An 18,301-nucleotide genomic window follows, 5' to 3' on the forward strand; every position below is an offset into this window, starting at 1 on the left:
TTTGCTTGAAGAAAAATTGCTTAAAGTTGAGGAATTGGCTAGGAACGTTGATAGAATATCTCTTGATGTTGATTCTTTGAAACTTAGATCTATTCCACCTAAGCATGATATCAATGAGTCTCTCAAGGCCATGAGAATTTCCATTAATGAGTGCAAAGAAAGAACCGCTAGGATGCGGGCTAAGAAAGATTGCTTTGTGAAAGCGTGTTCTTCTAATTTCTATGAAAATAAAGATGAAGATATAAAAGTTATTGATGTGTCCCCTATTAAATCTTTGTTTTCCAATATGAATCTTGATAATGATGGGACTGAATATGAGCCACCTTTACATAGAAGGCGTCCCAAAAATTCGGAGTTTTTAGATCTTGATGCAAAAATTGGTAAAAGTGGGATTGAAGAGATCAAAACTCTAAATATTAATGAACCCACTATTTTGGATTTCAAGGAATTTAATTATGATAATTGCTCTTTGATAGATTGTATTTCCTTGTTGCAATCCGTGCTAAATTCTCCTCATGCTTATAGTCAAAATAAAGCTTTTACTAAATATATCGTTGATGCCTTGATGCAATCTTATGCAGAAAAACTTGAGTTGGAAGTTTCTATCCCTAGAAAACTTTATGATGAGTGGGAACCTATATTAAAATTAAAATTAAATATCATGAATGCTATGCTTTGTGTGATTTGGGCGCTAGTGTTTCCACGATTCCAAAAACTTTGTGCGATTTGCTAGGTTTCCGTGATTTTGATGATTGCTCTTTAAATTTGCACCTTGCGGATTCCACCATTAAGAAACCTATGGGAAGAATTAATGATGTTCTTATTATTGCAAATAGGAACTATGTGCCCGTAGATTTTATTGTTCTTGACATAGATTGCAATCCTCCATGTCCTATTATTCTTGGTAGACCTTCCCTTAGAACGATTGGTGCAATTATTGATATGAAGGAAGGAAATATTAGATTCCAATTTCCGTTAAAGAAAGGCATGGAACACTTTCCTAGAAAGAAAATTAAACTACCATATGAATCTATTATTAGAGCCACTTATGGATTGCCTACCGAAGATGGCAATACCTAGATCTATCCTTGCTTTTATGCCTAGCTAGGGGCGTTAAACGATAGCGCTTGTTGGGAGGCAACCCAATTTTATTTTTATTTTTTTGCTTTTTGCTTCTGTTTAAGAATAAATCTTTGATCTAGCCTCTGGTTAGATTTGTTTTTATGTTTTAATTAGTGTTTGTGCCAAGTTTAAACCTATAGGATCTTCTTGGATGATAGTTATTTGATCTTGCTGAAAATTCCAGAAACTTTCTGTTGACGAAAACAATTGTTAAAAATCACCAGAACGTGATAAAATATTGATTCCAATTGCTGCTGATCAATAAACAAATTTTCTAGTTCTTCCTATTTTGTCTGAATTTTTGGAGTTCCAGAAGTTTGCGTTAGTTACAGATTACTACAGACTGTTCTGTTTTTGACAGATTCTGTTTTTCGTGTGTTGTTTGCTTATTTTGATGAATCTATGGCTAGTAAAATAGTTTATAAACCATAGAGAAGTTGGAATACAGTAGGTTTAACACCAATATAAATAAAAAATGAGTTCATTACAGTACCTTGATGTGGTGTTTTGTTTTCTTTCGCTAAGGGAGCTCACGAGATTTTCTGTTAAGTTTTGTGTTGTGAAGTTTTCAAGTTTTGGGTAAAAGATTGATGGATTATGGAACAAGGAGTGGCAAGAGCCTAATCTTGGGGATTCCCATGGCACCCCAAGATAATCTAAGGACACCAAAAAGCCAAAGCTTGGGGATGCCCCGGAAGGCATCCCCTCTTTCGTCTACTTCCATCGGTAACTTTACTTGGAGCTATATTTTTATTCACCACATGATATGCGCTTTGCTTGGAGCGTCTTGTATAATTTGAGTCTTTATTTGTTAGTTTGCCACAATCATCTTTGCTGTACACACCTTTTGAGAGAGACACATATGATTCGGAATTTATTAGAATACTCTATGCGCTTCGCTTATATCTTTTGAGCTATATAGTTTTGCTCTAGTGCTTCACTTATATCTTTTAGAGCACGGCGGCGGTTTTGTTTTATAGAAACTATTATTCTCTCATGCTTCACTTATATTATTTTGAGAGTCTTAAACAGCATGGTAATTTGCTTAAGTAGGAAAATTAATCCTAATATGCTAAGTATTCAAGACTAGTAAAAACTTTCTTATGAGTGTGCTGAATACTAAGAGAAGTTTGATGCTTGATGATTGTTTTGAGATATGGAGGTAGTGATATTAAAGTTGTGCTAGTTGAATAGTTGTGGAATTGAGAAATACTTGTGTTGAAGTTTGCAAGTCCCGTAGCATGCACGTATGGTAAACGTTATGTAACAAATTTGAAACATGAGGTGTTCTTTGATTGTCTTCCTTATGCGTGGAGGTCGGGGATGAGCGATGGTCTTTTCCTACCAATCTATCCCCCTAGGAGCATGCGCGTAGTGCTTGATTTTTGATGACTTGTAGATTTTTGCAATAAGTATGTGAGTTCTTTATGACTAATGTTGAGTCCATGGATTATACGCACTCTTACCCTTCCATCATTGCTAGCCTCTTGGGTACCGTGCATTGCCCTTTCTCACATTGAGAGTTGGTGCAAACTTCACCGGTGCATCCAAACCCCGTGATATGATACGCTCTTTCACACATAAACCTCCTTATATCTTCCTCAAAACAGCCACCATACCTACCTATTATGGCATTTCCATAGCCATTCCGAGATATATTGCCATGCAACTTTCCACCGTTCCGTTTATCATGACACATTCATCATTGTCATATTGCTTTGCATGATCATGTAGTTGACATCATATTTGTGGCAAAGCCACCGTTCATAATTTTTCATACATGTCACTCTTGATTCATTGCTATCCCGGTATACCGCCGGAGGCATTCATATAGAGTCATACTTTGTTCTAGTATCGAGTTGTAATCATTGAGTTGTAAATAAATAGAAGTGTGATGATCATCATTTTCTAGAGCATTGTCCCAAAAAAAGGCCAAAAAAAGGAAAGCCCAAAAAAAAGAAAATAAAAAGGGACAATGCTACTATCCTTTTTTCCACACTTGTGCTTCAAAGTAGCACCATGATTTTCATGATAGAGAGTCTCTTGTTTTGTCACTTTCATATACTAGTGGGAATTTTTCATTATAGAACTTGGCTTGTATATTCCAACAATGGGCCTCCTCAAATGCCCTAGGTCTTCGTGAGCAAGCAAGTTGGATGCACACCCACTTAGTTTCTTTTGTTGAGCTTTCATGCATTTATAGCTCTAGTGCATCCGTTGCATGGCAATCCCTACTCCTTGCATTAACATCAATGGGCATCTCCATAGCCCGTTGATTAGCCGTGTTGATGTGAGACTTTCTCCTTTTTTGTCTTCTCCACATAACCCCCATCATTATATTCTATTCCACCCATAGTGCTATATCCGTGGTTCACGCTCATGTATTGCGTGAAGGTTGAAAAAGTTTGAGATTACTAAAGTATGAAACAATTGCTTGGCTTGTCATCGGGGTTGTGCATGATGAAAGCATTCTTGTGTGACGAAAATGGAACATGACTAAACTATATGATTTTGTAGGGATGAACTTTCTTTGGCCATGTTATTTTGAGAAGACACAATTGCTTAGTTAGTATGCTTGAAGTATTATTTATGTCAATATTAAACTTTTATCTTGAATCTTTCGGATCTGAATATTCATACCACAATTAAGAGGGTTACATTAAAAATTATGCCAAGTAGCATTCCACATCAAAAATTCTGTTTTTATCATTTACCTACTCGAGGACGAGCAGGAATTAAGCTTGGGGATGCTTGATACGTCTCCAACGTATCTATAATTTTTGATTGCTTCATGCCATATTATATTCTATTTTGGATGATTAATGGGCTTTGTTATACACTTTTATATTATTTTTGGGACTAACCTATTAACCGAAGGCCCAGCCCAAATTGCTGTTTTTTTGCCTATTTCAGAGTTTCACAGAAAAAGAATATCAAACGGAGTCCAACGGAATGAAACCTTCGGGAACGTGATTTTCGGAACAAACGTGATCCAGAGGACTTGGACCCTACGTCAAGACATCAACCAGGAGGGCACGAGGTAGGGGGCGTGGCTACCCCCCTGGGCGCGCCCTCCACCCTCGTGGGGCCCATGTTGCTCCACCGACGTACTTCTTCCTCCTATATATACCTACGTACCCCCAAACCAACAGAAGCATCCAAGAAAACCTAATTCCACCGCCGCAACCTTCTGTACCCGTGACATCCCATCTTGGGGCCTTTTCCGGCGCCTTGCCGGAGGGGGCATTGGTCACGGAGGGCTTCTACATCAACACCATAGCCTCTCCGATGATGTGTGAGTAGTTTACCTCAGACCTTCGGTTCCATAGTTATTAGCTAGATGGCTTCTTCTCTCTCTTTGGATCTCAATACAAAGTTCTCCACGATTCTCATGGAGATCTATTCGATGTAATCTTCTTTTGCGGTGTGTTTGTTGAGACCGATGAATTGTGGGTTTATGATCAAGTTTATCTATGAACAATATTTGAATCTTCTCTGAATTCTTTTATGTATGATTGGTTATCTTTGCAAGTCTCTTCGAATTATTATTTTGGTTTGGCCTACTAGATTGATCTTTCTTGTAATGGAAGAAGTGCTTAGCTTTGGGTTCAATCTTGCGGTGTCCTTTCCCGGTGACAGTAGGGGCAGCAAGGCACGTATTGTCTACATCATGTCATCTTACTTAAAGCGTTACTCTGTTCTTTTGAACTTAATACTCTAGATGCATGCTGGATAGCGGTCGATGTGTGGAGTAATAGTAGTAGATGCAGGCAGGAGTCGGTCTACTTGTCGCGGACGTGATGCCTATATACATGATCATACCTAGATATTCTCATAACTATGCTCAATTCTATCAATTGCTCAACAGTAATTTGTTCACCCACCGTAATACTTATGCTCTTGAGAGAAGCCACTAGTGAAACCTATGGCCCCCCGGTCTATTTTCTATCATATTAATCTTCCAACACTTAGCTATTTTTATTGCCTTTTATTTTACTTTGCATCTTTATTGTAAAAACACCAAAAATATTATCTTATCATATCTATCAGATCTCACTTTTCGTAAGTGACGGTGAAGGGATTGACAACCCCTTTATTGCGTTGGTTGCGAGGTTTTTATTTGTTTGTGTAGGTGCGAGGGACTCGTGCGTGGCCTCCTACTGGATTGATACCTTGGTTCTCAAAAACTGAGGGAAATACTTATGCTACTTTACTGCATCACCCTTTCCTCTTTAAGGGAAAACCAACGCAGTGCTCAAGAGGTAGCAGTGTCCTTGAAAATAATGTGTGTGGATCGGTCTAGGAATAGAAGAGGAGAGGTCGAGGGGGAGGAGTGGGGCATCAACAACCGCCTTTTATCGGCGTGCAACAGGAAATTGGGGAATGAACAAGTGCGGGAAGGTGAAAATACGACAGACGATGTCAATGGACATTTTCCCCGATGCTTGTGGGACTGGTACATGCATGCGACATCATCATTGAGCGAGGAGGAAAAAAGGACTGAAATGTCACTCATGCCACATTAGTTGGGTTTAGGACACACTCCAAAACAGACCCCTACCTCCAAATATGGAGGCTACGATCCAATTTTTGAAGTGCACTCCATTCATTTTCGGAGGTTCGGGCGATTATGATAGACTTTTCTCCCAACTCTAGCCTTCATATTGACAGTTATTATAGAGTCCTCCCCTCCCCCCCGTCGAATCTGCTAGAGTTGCTGTTACAACATGCAAGGGGTGGCACACATACGAAGTAATTTTAGTGACGTGGGGAAAGGAGAGAAACATTCGTGTACACGGTAGGATTTTCATAGATATCTTGAAGATGGTGATTTTGTTGTCTTGTGGATCTCACAATGAATTATGACCAAAATATAATATTTACGTATGCCTATAAATTGCATGATCATCCATATTACTGCTTGTAGGTTATATTTGTATATTTGTACATGTTTTAAGGGGGGAACGCAAAGATAGGCTGATGTTGTGGCTTGTGCAATTGTGATCATATGAGTCGTCTGCTTCCTCTGATATGAGAAGGTGCCCCCCCAAGTGCAAGGGTGTAGTAAGTAGCAATTTTCATCAAGTGGATGACCTTAAGATTTATCGAACTAGTAGGAATTTGTGATACAATCAATGATCATTATCTGCACACATCAATTACAAAACTGCTTGGATACTCGATTCGATTTTACGGATCTCAATGGGAACTAGATATTGTGAAGAGGCCGAGTGGTGAGTATAGTGCCATCATTGATTGACCTGTTGCCCCCCAAAACTAGTCAGGTTGTCAGTCTCACTAGATTTGCCAGTTACAAGAATTAAATGCAGGTGTGTATAAAAGATTTGATTGCAAGAGAAAAGTGAAAGCAAGGAATTGTAAAAGAGCGTTTGTTCAAGGTTGAAAGGAATAGGAAGTAGAATGGAATGGGATCCATGGGTTCACCATTAGTTTCTCTCTAAAAGATAGCATGGCGTGGTGAACAAATTTGAGGTGGTTATCGATGAAATTGCGGTTTTTATGACTGTTCGTGGCATAATTAACATATGAGAACTCACAACCAAACATCTATAAACCATTATTCAACTACATGTATAGCTAATACTTCACCCAAGACCACTAACCAACATGCATCTTAAAGTATTAAGTAAAAATAGAATATTGCATCAAGTATGATGACATGAAGCAGATGATATATTGTCTTCATCTAGATGTGGATTTATGCTATGGACGTGCGGGGGCACCGAGTCCCTCGCATGTGCCTTTTCTTTTTGGCTTCTGATTTTCAATCTTTCATAATTTCTGAATGAAATGTCCAATTTACATTATGCTTTCATGTGCGTGTTTCTTTTGACGAGGAATTTCAAATAAGATTCATTTTAAATACATCTTTAGAAGTTTTAAAAAATTCCGTTAAGTTTCAACCTTTGAAACTTATTATGAGCAATCGACAAAATCACAATTTTTGAACAAAGAAAAAGATTATTTTTTCAACTCTGAAACTTGGTATGAGCGAGCGAGAAAATCACAAGTTCCAGATGCAAAATCGTAAGTTTCAACAACAAACAATTAAAACTTAATATTTCCTCGTGCGGGATCCAACTACTTTGTGGATCGCGATGCAATCAGGTGGCCGGGGAGGGCTTTGCAGATGCGTGCCCTTGTGAATTTTTTGTTTTCACCCTTAGGTTTAAAAAGACAACTACATAATCATCTTTTTATCTCTAGTGGAAATAACGCAATAAAAGATTTTTTCCCACTTTTTGTCACCGCAATAGATTTTTGCAAGGTTGAGCTCATCTGTCATACACAACTCCCTCTTGAAGATGGCTGTTTACTGTATGTGTCTTAAAGTCAGATTTGTACTACGCTTTTGCTGCAGAAGCGGCTATTTCTCATTTGTCTTAGAAAAATAGCAAAACCGAGGCGATAATTATCTGATCAGCTTTAGCGGGCGAATCATGGCATTGTCCTCATGATCCAAAATCTACGAGTAAAAGCAACAAAACGTCAACGTGTACGTCTTGGCAAGTTTTGTTTTCCGAGTTGTACGTTGTAGGTGATTAATAGAGTACGTACGTGGCAGTGATAGACGTAGCCGGGCTCGGCCGTGGCCAGAAACAGAGCCTTCCCACTCAGCCCCGTGGATACATCCAACAAAGGCGTGCTTCACAGCAGGTTGAACTCGGGCGGGTCTTGCACGCTGAGCCGTCTCGATGATGTCGGTGCAGTTGTCCAGCTCAGGGCCCGGTTCGCCGATCTTGCCGATGAAGACGTGGATTCCGCCGAAGGGGACCCGGTACCCGTACTCAATTGAGCCGGCCTCGGGGCCCCAGCCCGCGTCGTCGATGTAGAGCTTGCCGGGACGACTCTTGGTCATCCGGCCCACTGCGTATCCCTTGAGCCCTTCGAAGCTGCCCTTTAAGAACTCGAAACCACCGTGCGCTGGCCCCACACTTGCCCTTTCCTACTCCCTCTCTCTTTCCCTCTTTCCCTCTCTCCTACTCCGGAAAGGGGAATCCTACTAGGACTTGGGGGTCCTAGTAGGACTCCCCACACTTGGCGCCCCCCTAGGGGGCCAGCCTCTCTCCCTCCCTCCTTTATATACGGAGGCGGGGAGGGGGGGCACCCCAAAGCACAACAGACAATCTCTTAGCCGTGTGCGGTGCCACCCTCCACAGTTTAACACCTCGGTCATATCGTCGTAGTGCTTAGGCAAAGCCCTGCCCGGTAACTTCATCATCACCTTCGCCACGCCGTCGTACCGACGAAACTCTCCCACGTCCTCAACTGGATCAAGAGCTCGAGGGACGTCATCGTGCTGAAAGTGTGCTGAACACGGAGGTGCCGTATGTTCGGTACTTGGATCGGTTGGATCGTGAAGACGTTCGACTACATCAACCGCGTTACTAAACGCTTCCGCTTTCGGTCTACGAGGGTACGTGGACACACTCTCCCCGCTCGTTGCTTGTTTCTCCTAGGTAGATCTTGCGTGATCGTAGGATTTTTTTTGAATTACTACGTTCCCCAACACCTTGATGGTGGCTGTTGTGGCTAGGGCTTTGATGATGGTCATCTCCCGCTGCTCATTCATCTCCCGCTGCTCGTTCTCTGTTGGAGGCCGATGGAGCCATGTGGTGGCCCTCCTCCCGAGGGGGCTGCGAGGTGCATGGCGTCCAAGAAAATAATGTGTGTGGGTCGATCTAGGAGTAGAAGAGGACATGTTGAGAGGGGGGAGTGGGGCATCAACAACTCCCTTTTATAGGCGTGCGGCAAGAAAATGGGGCATGAACAAGTGCGGGAAGGTGAAAATACAACATACACTGTCAATGGTCATGTTCCCCGATGCTTGTGGGACTAGCACATGCGACATCATCATTAAGCGGGGAGGACAAAAGGGCTGAAATGTCACTCGTGCCACATTAGTTGGGTTTAGGACACACTCCAAAATTGACCCCTACCTCCAAATATGGGGGCCATGATCCAATTTTTGAAGTGCACTCCATTCATTTTTGGAGTTTGGGGCGCTTACGATATTGTTTTCCCAACTCTAGCCTTTATATTGGCAGTTATTATGGAGCCCCCCCGGTCGAATCTGCTATAGTTGTTGTTGCAATTGTGTCTTTTTTAACGATTGCAAGGGGTGCCACACATACGAATTAATTTTAGTGACGTGGAGAAACAGGAGAAACATTCGTGTACATGATAGGATTTTCATAGATATATTGCATATGGTGATTTTGTTGTCCTGTGGATCTCACAATGAATTATGACCAAAATATAATATTTACGTATGCATATAAATTGCATGATCATCCATATTACTGCTTGTAGGTTATATTTGTGAATTGTTGTACATGTTTTAAAGGGGGAAATGCAAAGAAACACAGGTGACGTGGCTTGTGCAGTTGTGATGATAGGATTCATCTGCTTCCTCTGAACTAAGAAGGTGCTGGGCCCCAAGTGTAAGGGTTTGTAGTAAGCAACAATTTTCTTCAAGTGGATGACCCTAAGATTTATCGAACCAATAGAAATTTGCGATACAATCAACTCAGTATCTACACACATAAATTACAAACTGCTTGGATACTAGAGTCGATTTTACGGATCTCTCGATGGGAACAAGATACCGTGAAGAGGCTAAGTGGCAAGTATAGTGCCATCATTGATTGATCTGTTGGTCCCAAATGAAACTAGCCAGGCTGCTAGTCTGACTAGATATGCCAGTTACAATAATTAAATGCAAGTGTGTATAAAAGATTTGATTGCAACGGAAAAGTAAAAGCAAATAATTGTAAAAGAGAGTGTTTGATCGAGGATGAAAGAAACAGAAGAATAATGGACCGGGATCCATAGATTCACTGGTGGTCTCTTTCTAAAAGATAGCACGGTGTGGTGAACAAATTAGAGGTGGGTATTGATGAAATTGCGGTTTTTATGACTATGACTATCCATGGCATAATTAACATATGAGCATCACAACCAAACATCTATAAACCGTTGTGCAACTGCATCTGTAGCTAATACTTCACCCAAGACCGCTAACCAACTACTAAGTAAAAACAAAATATGGGGGTGCCCTGCTCCCCCAAAGGTACGATCTTTGCATGGAGGCTGGTTTCCAACTCGCTCGCTACTTGGGCAAATAAATTCTCTCGACACCTCGAACTCTCTGATGTGTGTCCCCTTTGTGGTATGGAATGAGAGGATGGTTTCCATGCTATGTGCATGTTGTTAGAATTGGTAAAGCGTCTCAACTCTCATACAGAGAGCCCGCGAGGTATATATTGATTGTGACGAGAGGATTAGTCTCGTAGGAGTACATGGTGCGGTTGAGATCTCCAACCGTGGAGGAGGATTACACGAGAGAGAGAGAGAGAAGAAAGGATAGAAAGATAAAATAATCCTCTAACTACTCTCCTAATCCTATACGTGAAGCTCAAGGCTACCACGTACGTTACATGACATATTACAGTATTTCCAACACCCCCCCTTAATCACAACGACACTAAGTTGAGATTACGTCGAAATTCTTCAAAACCTTTTGTGGGTAACGCCTTTGTAAAACCATCTGCAAGCCGATCCTTGGAGGGAATAAATCTGACCTCTAACTGTTTATTTGCAACTCGTTCTCTGACAAAGTGAAAATCTATCTCAATATGCTTAGTCCTGGCATGGAAAACTGGATTAGCAGATAAATATGTTGCACCAAGGTTATCACACCACATACATGGAGGATGAACTTCTGAAATGCCAAGTTCCTTCAACATAGACTGAGCCCAAATGAATTCTGCTGTGGCATTGGCTAATGCTTTATACTCTGCTTCAGTACTTGACCTAGACACAGTTGCTTGTTTCTTTGCACACCAAGAAATTAAATTAGGCCCATAGAAGATAGCAAACCCACCAGTGGATCTCCTATCATCCAAGCAACTAGCCCAATCCGCATCGGAAAATGCACTTATAAGAGTAGATGATGATTTTCTAAATGTGAGACCAACAGTCATTGTATTCTTCACATACCTCAAAATTCTCTTAGCCGATGTCCAATGTACGGTGGTTGGTGCATGAAGAAATTGACAAACTTTGTTAACTGCAAAGGAAATATCAGGTCATGTGAGAGTCAAGTACTGAAGACCACCAACAATGCTTCTGTAACTAGTGATATCCTCCCTGTCTAGAAGTTCTCCTATTGTCAAAGATAAAGGTTCCGAACTGGATAAAGGTGTTGGTGATGGTTTACAGTTTTGCATGCCAATTCTGCTCAACAACTCAGTTGCATATTTAGCTTGAGATAGATGAAGACTATCACCATTCTTCTGAACCTCAATACCCAAAAAGAAATGCAAATCTCCCAAATCCTTGAGAGCAAACTCAGAACCCAAACTCTTAAGCGACTTTGTCACTGCATCATTGGAGGAACTAGTAACAATTATGTCATCAACGTATATGAGAACAAACATGGATACTTGTGGCTTAGTAAAGATAAATAGCGAGGTGTCAGATTTTGAAGGAGCAAACCCAAGTGCCTGAAGCTTCATACTGAGTCTTGAGTACCATGCTCTCGGGGCTTGCTTCAGACCATACAACGCTTTATCAAGTTTGCATATATGGAACGGCTTGTTTTTGTCCTCAAACCCATGAGGCTGTTTCATATACACATCTTCTTCCAGAACGCCATGCAGAAACGCGTTCTGCACATCTAGCTGTCTAAGGCTCCACCCCCTAGAAATAGCAATTGACAGCACAAGACGGATGGTTGCAGCTTTAATGACAGGACTAAAGGTGTCCTCATAATCTAGCCCATACCTTTGCTTGAAACCTTCTGCCACAAGTCTGGCCTTGTAACGATCTATGGTGCCATCTGACTTTTTTTAATGCGATATACCCATTTGCAGTCAATAAGGTTTCTGCCTTGTTGAGGAGGAACCAAGTGCCAAGTTTTATTCCTCTGTAAAGCCACAAATTCATCATTCATGGCTGTTTTCCACCTATCATCACCAAGTGCATCCATTAGATTTTTGGTTCACCTGCCATGCAAGATAATCCATATTTGGAGAAGTTTTTGTAATTAATGCGGGCAGAAACTCCCTTTTGTAGACGTGTGCGCGGTTCTGCAGGAATAACCATGGAGGGATCCTGGTGCAGAAGATCCAGCAGGATCAGCCACATCAGCTGATGCCGATCCTCCAACAGCTTCGGCACCAGGATCAGCCGCACCTAATCCCGAGGCAGAGGCGGGCGGGGCGACCCAACCAGGAGAACGCGCAGGGAGACCGTGGCAGAGGCGGGCCCAGGCGAGGCAGGCGACCGCGTCCGCCCGTGGCAGGCGCGCCCCGTGTCACCCGGGGATTGGCGCGGTGAGACAACGTCGCTGTCGTCAAGTGGAGGCGTGCGCCCAGTTGAATCAGCACCAGGGGCACGAGAGGCGGGCCCGGCAGAATCAGCGCCAGAGGCGGATCCCAAGACTAGGTGCGCTGCCGTCTGCAGCAGAGTTGATCCCGAGGCGGATCCTCCTTGGGTTGCGTTGTCTCCTGGAGGGGGGCACATAAAATGACCACCTGTTTCAGCATTTTGTACTCTGTTTTCACCGGGAATAATTGTTCCTGCAGCAGTAGGCTTAGCCATGGTATGATGATTAGTCACAAATAGGTCAGAACTACTATTATCACCCTCATCAAGGCCAGAAAGAGATGGTGGCAAGAGAAGGATTTCTTGACGAAGAAGGGCACCGGCATTGGGGTGAAGTTTCTCAAAAGGGAATAGAGTCTCATCGAAAACAACATCTCTAGAGATGTAGACTCGGCCAATAGCTACATCGAGATACTTAACTCCTTTATGTTGAGCGCTATAGCCAATAAAAACACATTGCTTGGAGCGAGACATAAGTTTCCGATTGTTGTATGGACGGAGATTTGGCCAACACGCACAACCAAAGACACGAAGAGGAGCGTAGTCCGGTTTGAGATGAAGAAGACGTTCTGTAGGTGTTTCATTGTTAATGACACGACTGGGCAAGATATTAATGAGGTGAACAGCAGTCAAGAAGGCTTCATCCCAAAACTTTAGTGGCATGGAGGGAGCAGCAAGTAGTGCAAGACCTACTTCAACAATATGGCGATGCTTGCGTTCAGCACTACCGTTTTGTTGGTGAGCATGTGGACAAGAGATGTGGTGAGAGATGCCTATCTTTTGTAAAAACGAGTTGAGTTTCTCGTACTCACCACCCCAGTCTGATTGCATGGCAATAATTTTACAATCAAATTTTCTCTCGACGAGAGCTTGAAAGTTATGGAAAACTTGAAAGACATCGGAACGTTTCTTAAGGAGATAAATCCACGTGTATTTACTATAGTCATCAATAAAGCTCACATAATAAGTGTGTCTACCAACGGAAGAGGGTGCTGGACCCCACACATCAGAAAAGATCAATTGCAAGGGTTTAACAGACACACTAGTAGAAATAGAATATGGTAATTGATGACGTTTTGCACGCTGGCATGAATCACAAATAGTTTCACAATTTTGCTCACCAACAAATGGGAGTTTATTCTTGCTAAGAATTTGATAAACAATGGAAAAAGACGGGTGGCCTAAGCGATTATGCCACCTTTCTAAAGAAACTCTAATGGCTCCAAAGGCTTGTTTATTGAACTTGCAAAGTGTAGGAATCAATGGGTAGAGACCATCCACGCATCTACCGCGATAAAGAACCTTCCGCGTTGCCTGATCCTTGATCAAAAAGAAAAACGGATGAAACTCTATGAAGACCCCATTATCAAGAGTGATTTTACGAACATAAGCAAGACTTTTTGATGCATGTGGAACAAGTAGGACATCATTGAGACGAATATTGCTATGAGGGGTTTTAATAGTAGATTGACCAACGTGGGTTATCATCATACCTTGACCGTTTGCTGCGGTGTTGATTTGATCATGGTCGTGGTACTTCTCTTGCATGGTCAACCTGTCCATGTCGGGGGTGAGGTGTTCAGTGGTGCCGGTATCGGCATACCAATTCGTATCCACACCATAGGACACATCTGCGGCGGCTGCAACTTTCTTCTTCTGCGAATTTTCTTCATAGCGCCAAAGACAATCTTTTGCTATGTGGTTACTCTTTTTACAAATTTGACATTTGCCCTCATACTCATCATATCCTTGGAAGTTGTTGCCGCCGGCATAGCCACCACGGTAGCCACCTTGGCGCCCCTGGTTGTTGTTGTAGAAGGGGCGCTCTTGATCGGTGTTGTTGTAGTGGTGACCGCGGCCACCATTGTTGTGGTAGACAGGACCACCACCATTGCCGCCTTTATTGTAGTTGGGGTTGTTGTTGTAGCCGCTGCCGCCGTTGTTGCCTCCACCACCACCGCGATACCCGCCACCACCACCATTGGTGGGTTTGGGCGAGCCACGGTAGTTGTTTTTGCCGCCGCCGCCGCGATTCCTCGCAGCCATGTTGGCCGAGGATTTGAAGCCGCCCGCACCTGAGCCATGGAAAAGTTCGACCCACTGGTCAAAGTTCGCCACCATTGCGAACATCTCATCAACAGACACGGGCTCGACGCGGACATCCAGGGCTGAGATGATGGACTGGTAATCCATATCCAGCCCCGCGACGATGAAGGACAGTAGCTCCGGTTCTCCGATAGGCCTTCCTGCAGCTACAAGTTCATCCGAAAGAGATCTCATATGACCAAAATAAGCAGCAGCAGATTGAGAACCTTTGTGGGCATTGGTCAGAGAGATTCTGAGGTTATTCACACGGGATGCAGATTGGGCTGCGAACATGTTTGCCAGGGATGTCCAGATCGCATGCGATGTCTCCATCGAGGCAACCTGAACTAGAATTTCTTTGGAGAGATTTCTCAGCAGGTAGGCTACGATCTGCTGGTCTTGGATTAACCAAGGGGTGTAGGCGGGATTTGGAACGATTTGTTCCTTTCCTTCAGAGTTTTTGGACGATATTGTTTTGGTAGGTTCGGGAATTGTTTGGTCAAGATACCCATAGAGACCGGATCCCATAATCTGAGAGCGAGCCTGGGCACGCCATAGGATGTAGTTGGTGCGGCTAAGAGGTTTAGAGATTGTGTTGTTCAAGCCAGAGAAAGAAGCCGAACTGGAGGAAGAAGACATGGTGTTAGGTTCTGATCTGGAGGAAGTTTTTTTGATGGCGGCTAGGTTTGATCTGGTGGAGAGCTGGCTAGGTTTGATCTGGTGGAGAGCTAGATGTGGAGGAAGAAGATGGCTCTGAATACCATGTTAGAATTGGTAAAGCATCTCAACTCTCATACAGAGAGCCCGCGAGGTATATATTGATTGTGACGAGAGGATTAGTCTCATAGGAGTACATGGTGCGGTTGAGATCTCCAACCGTGGAGGAGGATTACACGAGAGAGAGAGAGAGAGAGAGAGAGAGAGAGAAGAAAGGATAGAAAGATAAAAGAATCCTCTAACTACTCTCCTAATCCTATACGTGAAGCTCAAGGCCACCACGTACGTTACATGACATATTACAGTATTTCCAACACAGGTGCCCCCTAGCGAAAGAGTTGTGGCGTGCTATGGCGCGTGACTGTCCAATACCCAAGGTGGAGGACGTCACGCACACCGGCCCAGAATGGTTGTTCTCACTTTTGGAGCCGCTATCTGATACTACACGTATGATTGTCCTCATGACCATGTGGCGTGTGTGGTATGTGCGGAATGAAATAACGCATGGCAAGTCCCCACCCGCAACGGAAGCATCACGTAGATTTTTACAAGGCTACATCAATTCCTTGTTATGCATCCACCAATGGCCCCAAGGTAACATGGAGAAAGGGAAGATGGTGGTTCAGGCTGATGCTTTGGCGCCACCACAACATGTACAACAGAAGGCCGAAGTGGGGTGGGTGTTACCTCCAGCCGGCTGGACAAAATTGAATGTTGATGGTAGCTATGTACCAGCAACAGGAGCAGCTGGAGGAGGCATGGTCCTGCGGTCAGACCATATATTTGGCACACAAACAATTCACCATCATAAGATTTAGTGAAAAGAGTAGGGTCAAGTGAACCGGGTTTGAAGCCTTTCTTCACGAGGAATTCCTTCAAAGTATCATACCATGCCCGAGGGGCCTTATTGAGTCTAAAGACTTTGTCAGGATGCTTTGGATCTTCAAAACCTGGGGGTTGAGCAACATATACTTCTTCCTCAAGCTTACCATTGAGGAATGCACTTTTCACATCCAAAAGTGACGAGGCGTCTTGTACTCATCAAGCATAGTGCGATCCATCTCAACAAGATTTCTGTTCTTGCGCCCCACGACGCCATTCTGCTGAGGAGTGTAAGGAGCAGATAACTCATGAGTAATACCAAGTTCATCAAGATAGTCATCAAGACCAGAATTCTTGAACTCAGTTCCATTGTCACTTCTGATGTGCTTGATTTTCACACCGAAGTTGGTTGAAGCCCTCGAGGAAAATCGTTTGAAGACTTCCTGCACTTCATGTTTGTAAGTGACAATATGTACCCAAGTGTAACGAGAGTAATCATCAACAATAACAAAACCATAGAGAGATGCATCATTTGTGACTGCTGAGTAATGGTTAGGACCGAAGTGATCCATATGAAGCAATTCAAATGGTCGAGTAGTGGTCATGATAGTCTTTGCTGGATGCTTAGCCTTGGTCATCTTTCCAGTTTCACAAGCTCCGCATAAGTGATCCTTGAGGAATTTGACATTCTCAATGCCAATGACGTGCTTCTTCTTCGCAAGCGTGTGCAAATTCCTCATGCCTGCATGACCAAGTCGTCGATGCCATAGCCAGCCTTCTGAAGCTTTTGCAAGTAGGCACATGGCTGGTTGCGGTCCTGTAGAGAAATCAACAATATACAAGTCTCCTCTCCTAAAGCCTTCGAAGACTTTGGAATTGTCAGCTTCCATAACCACAACACAACAATACTTGCCAAAGACAACAACCATATCAAGATCACAAAGCATTGAGACAGACATGAGGTTGTATCCTAAGGACTCGACAAGCATGACTTTGTCCATGTGTCGATCCTTTGTGATCGCAACCTTACCTAGACCCAATACCTGACTTTTGCCTTTGTCAGCGAAGATGATATGCTTCAGATGCGATGGTGATAAGGGAGCATCCATCAATAGATTCTTGTCACCAGTCATGTGATTTGTACATCCACTATCGAGGACCCACTCAGTGGCTTTGGGTTGATCATCCTGCAGATGAATTAGTGCAGCTTACGAACTTCATATACTTCATCAGTGAAGAATATGACATCACAATTCATCAGACCAATTTCATCAAGCAATGCAACAGTTAAAACAGTATGAGGACGTGAGAAATGAAAGTTCATTTCTTCATGATTAGCCTGCGTCCTTTCAGGCACTTTTCAGGTCTCCAGCAAATTCTTCAGACGTTTGAGCACGTCTGGAGACCTGACCCTGCATAAGAGATTAGTCCTTTTTCTTCACCACCCACATCTGAAGGGGTGGCAAAGAGTTCATCACTCTGTGAGCTCCATACGAGAAAGGTGGCATAGAAGCCAATCCATTTCGTTTCACATAAGAGGAGTTAGGGTAAGCATATGAATAAGCAGAGAAATTCTTCGAGGACTTATGAACATAATGATTATAAGAATAATGCTCATATTCATAGCCCTTAGCTCTTCCCTGCGAAACAGAGTTATTAGCACGATGATGTTCATATGAGGACTTTGATCCTTTTGAGGAATATGATCCACGTGAGGAATTCGATCCGTATGAGGACTTGGATCCATATGAAGAATTTGATATTGGGTTCCTATTCTTCACAGGTGGTGTCATGAGGACATTCACCTGAAGACTTTCAAGGAACCTTTTGGGAACCCAGATTTTCTTCATAGGAGAACCGTTCCTGCAGTTAGTGCCAACATATCTAGCAAATACTTCACCATTCTGATTTTTAAACAGTTTATAGTTGGAGTCAAATGACTCATCAGAAGAATGAGAAGATTCACATGTAAAGCCAGATAAATTAGATGGATCAACTGGAGGACCCTTTGCAGCAACCCATGAGGTTTTCGGGTGCTGCTCAGGCTTCCAATATGTACCATCAGCATTGAGTTTCCTCTCAAAGGCAATACCCTCTTTCCTAGGGTTCCTGTTGAGGATCTGCTTTTTAAGCACATCACAAA

This window comes from Triticum aestivum, chromosome 4D, assembly GCF_018294505.1.
Source record: "Triticum aestivum cultivar Chinese Spring chromosome 4D, IWGSC CS RefSeq v2.1, whole genome shotgun sequence".
Taxonomy (NCBI): Eukaryota; Viridiplantae; Streptophyta; class Magnoliopsida; order Poales; family Poaceae; genus Triticum; species Triticum aestivum.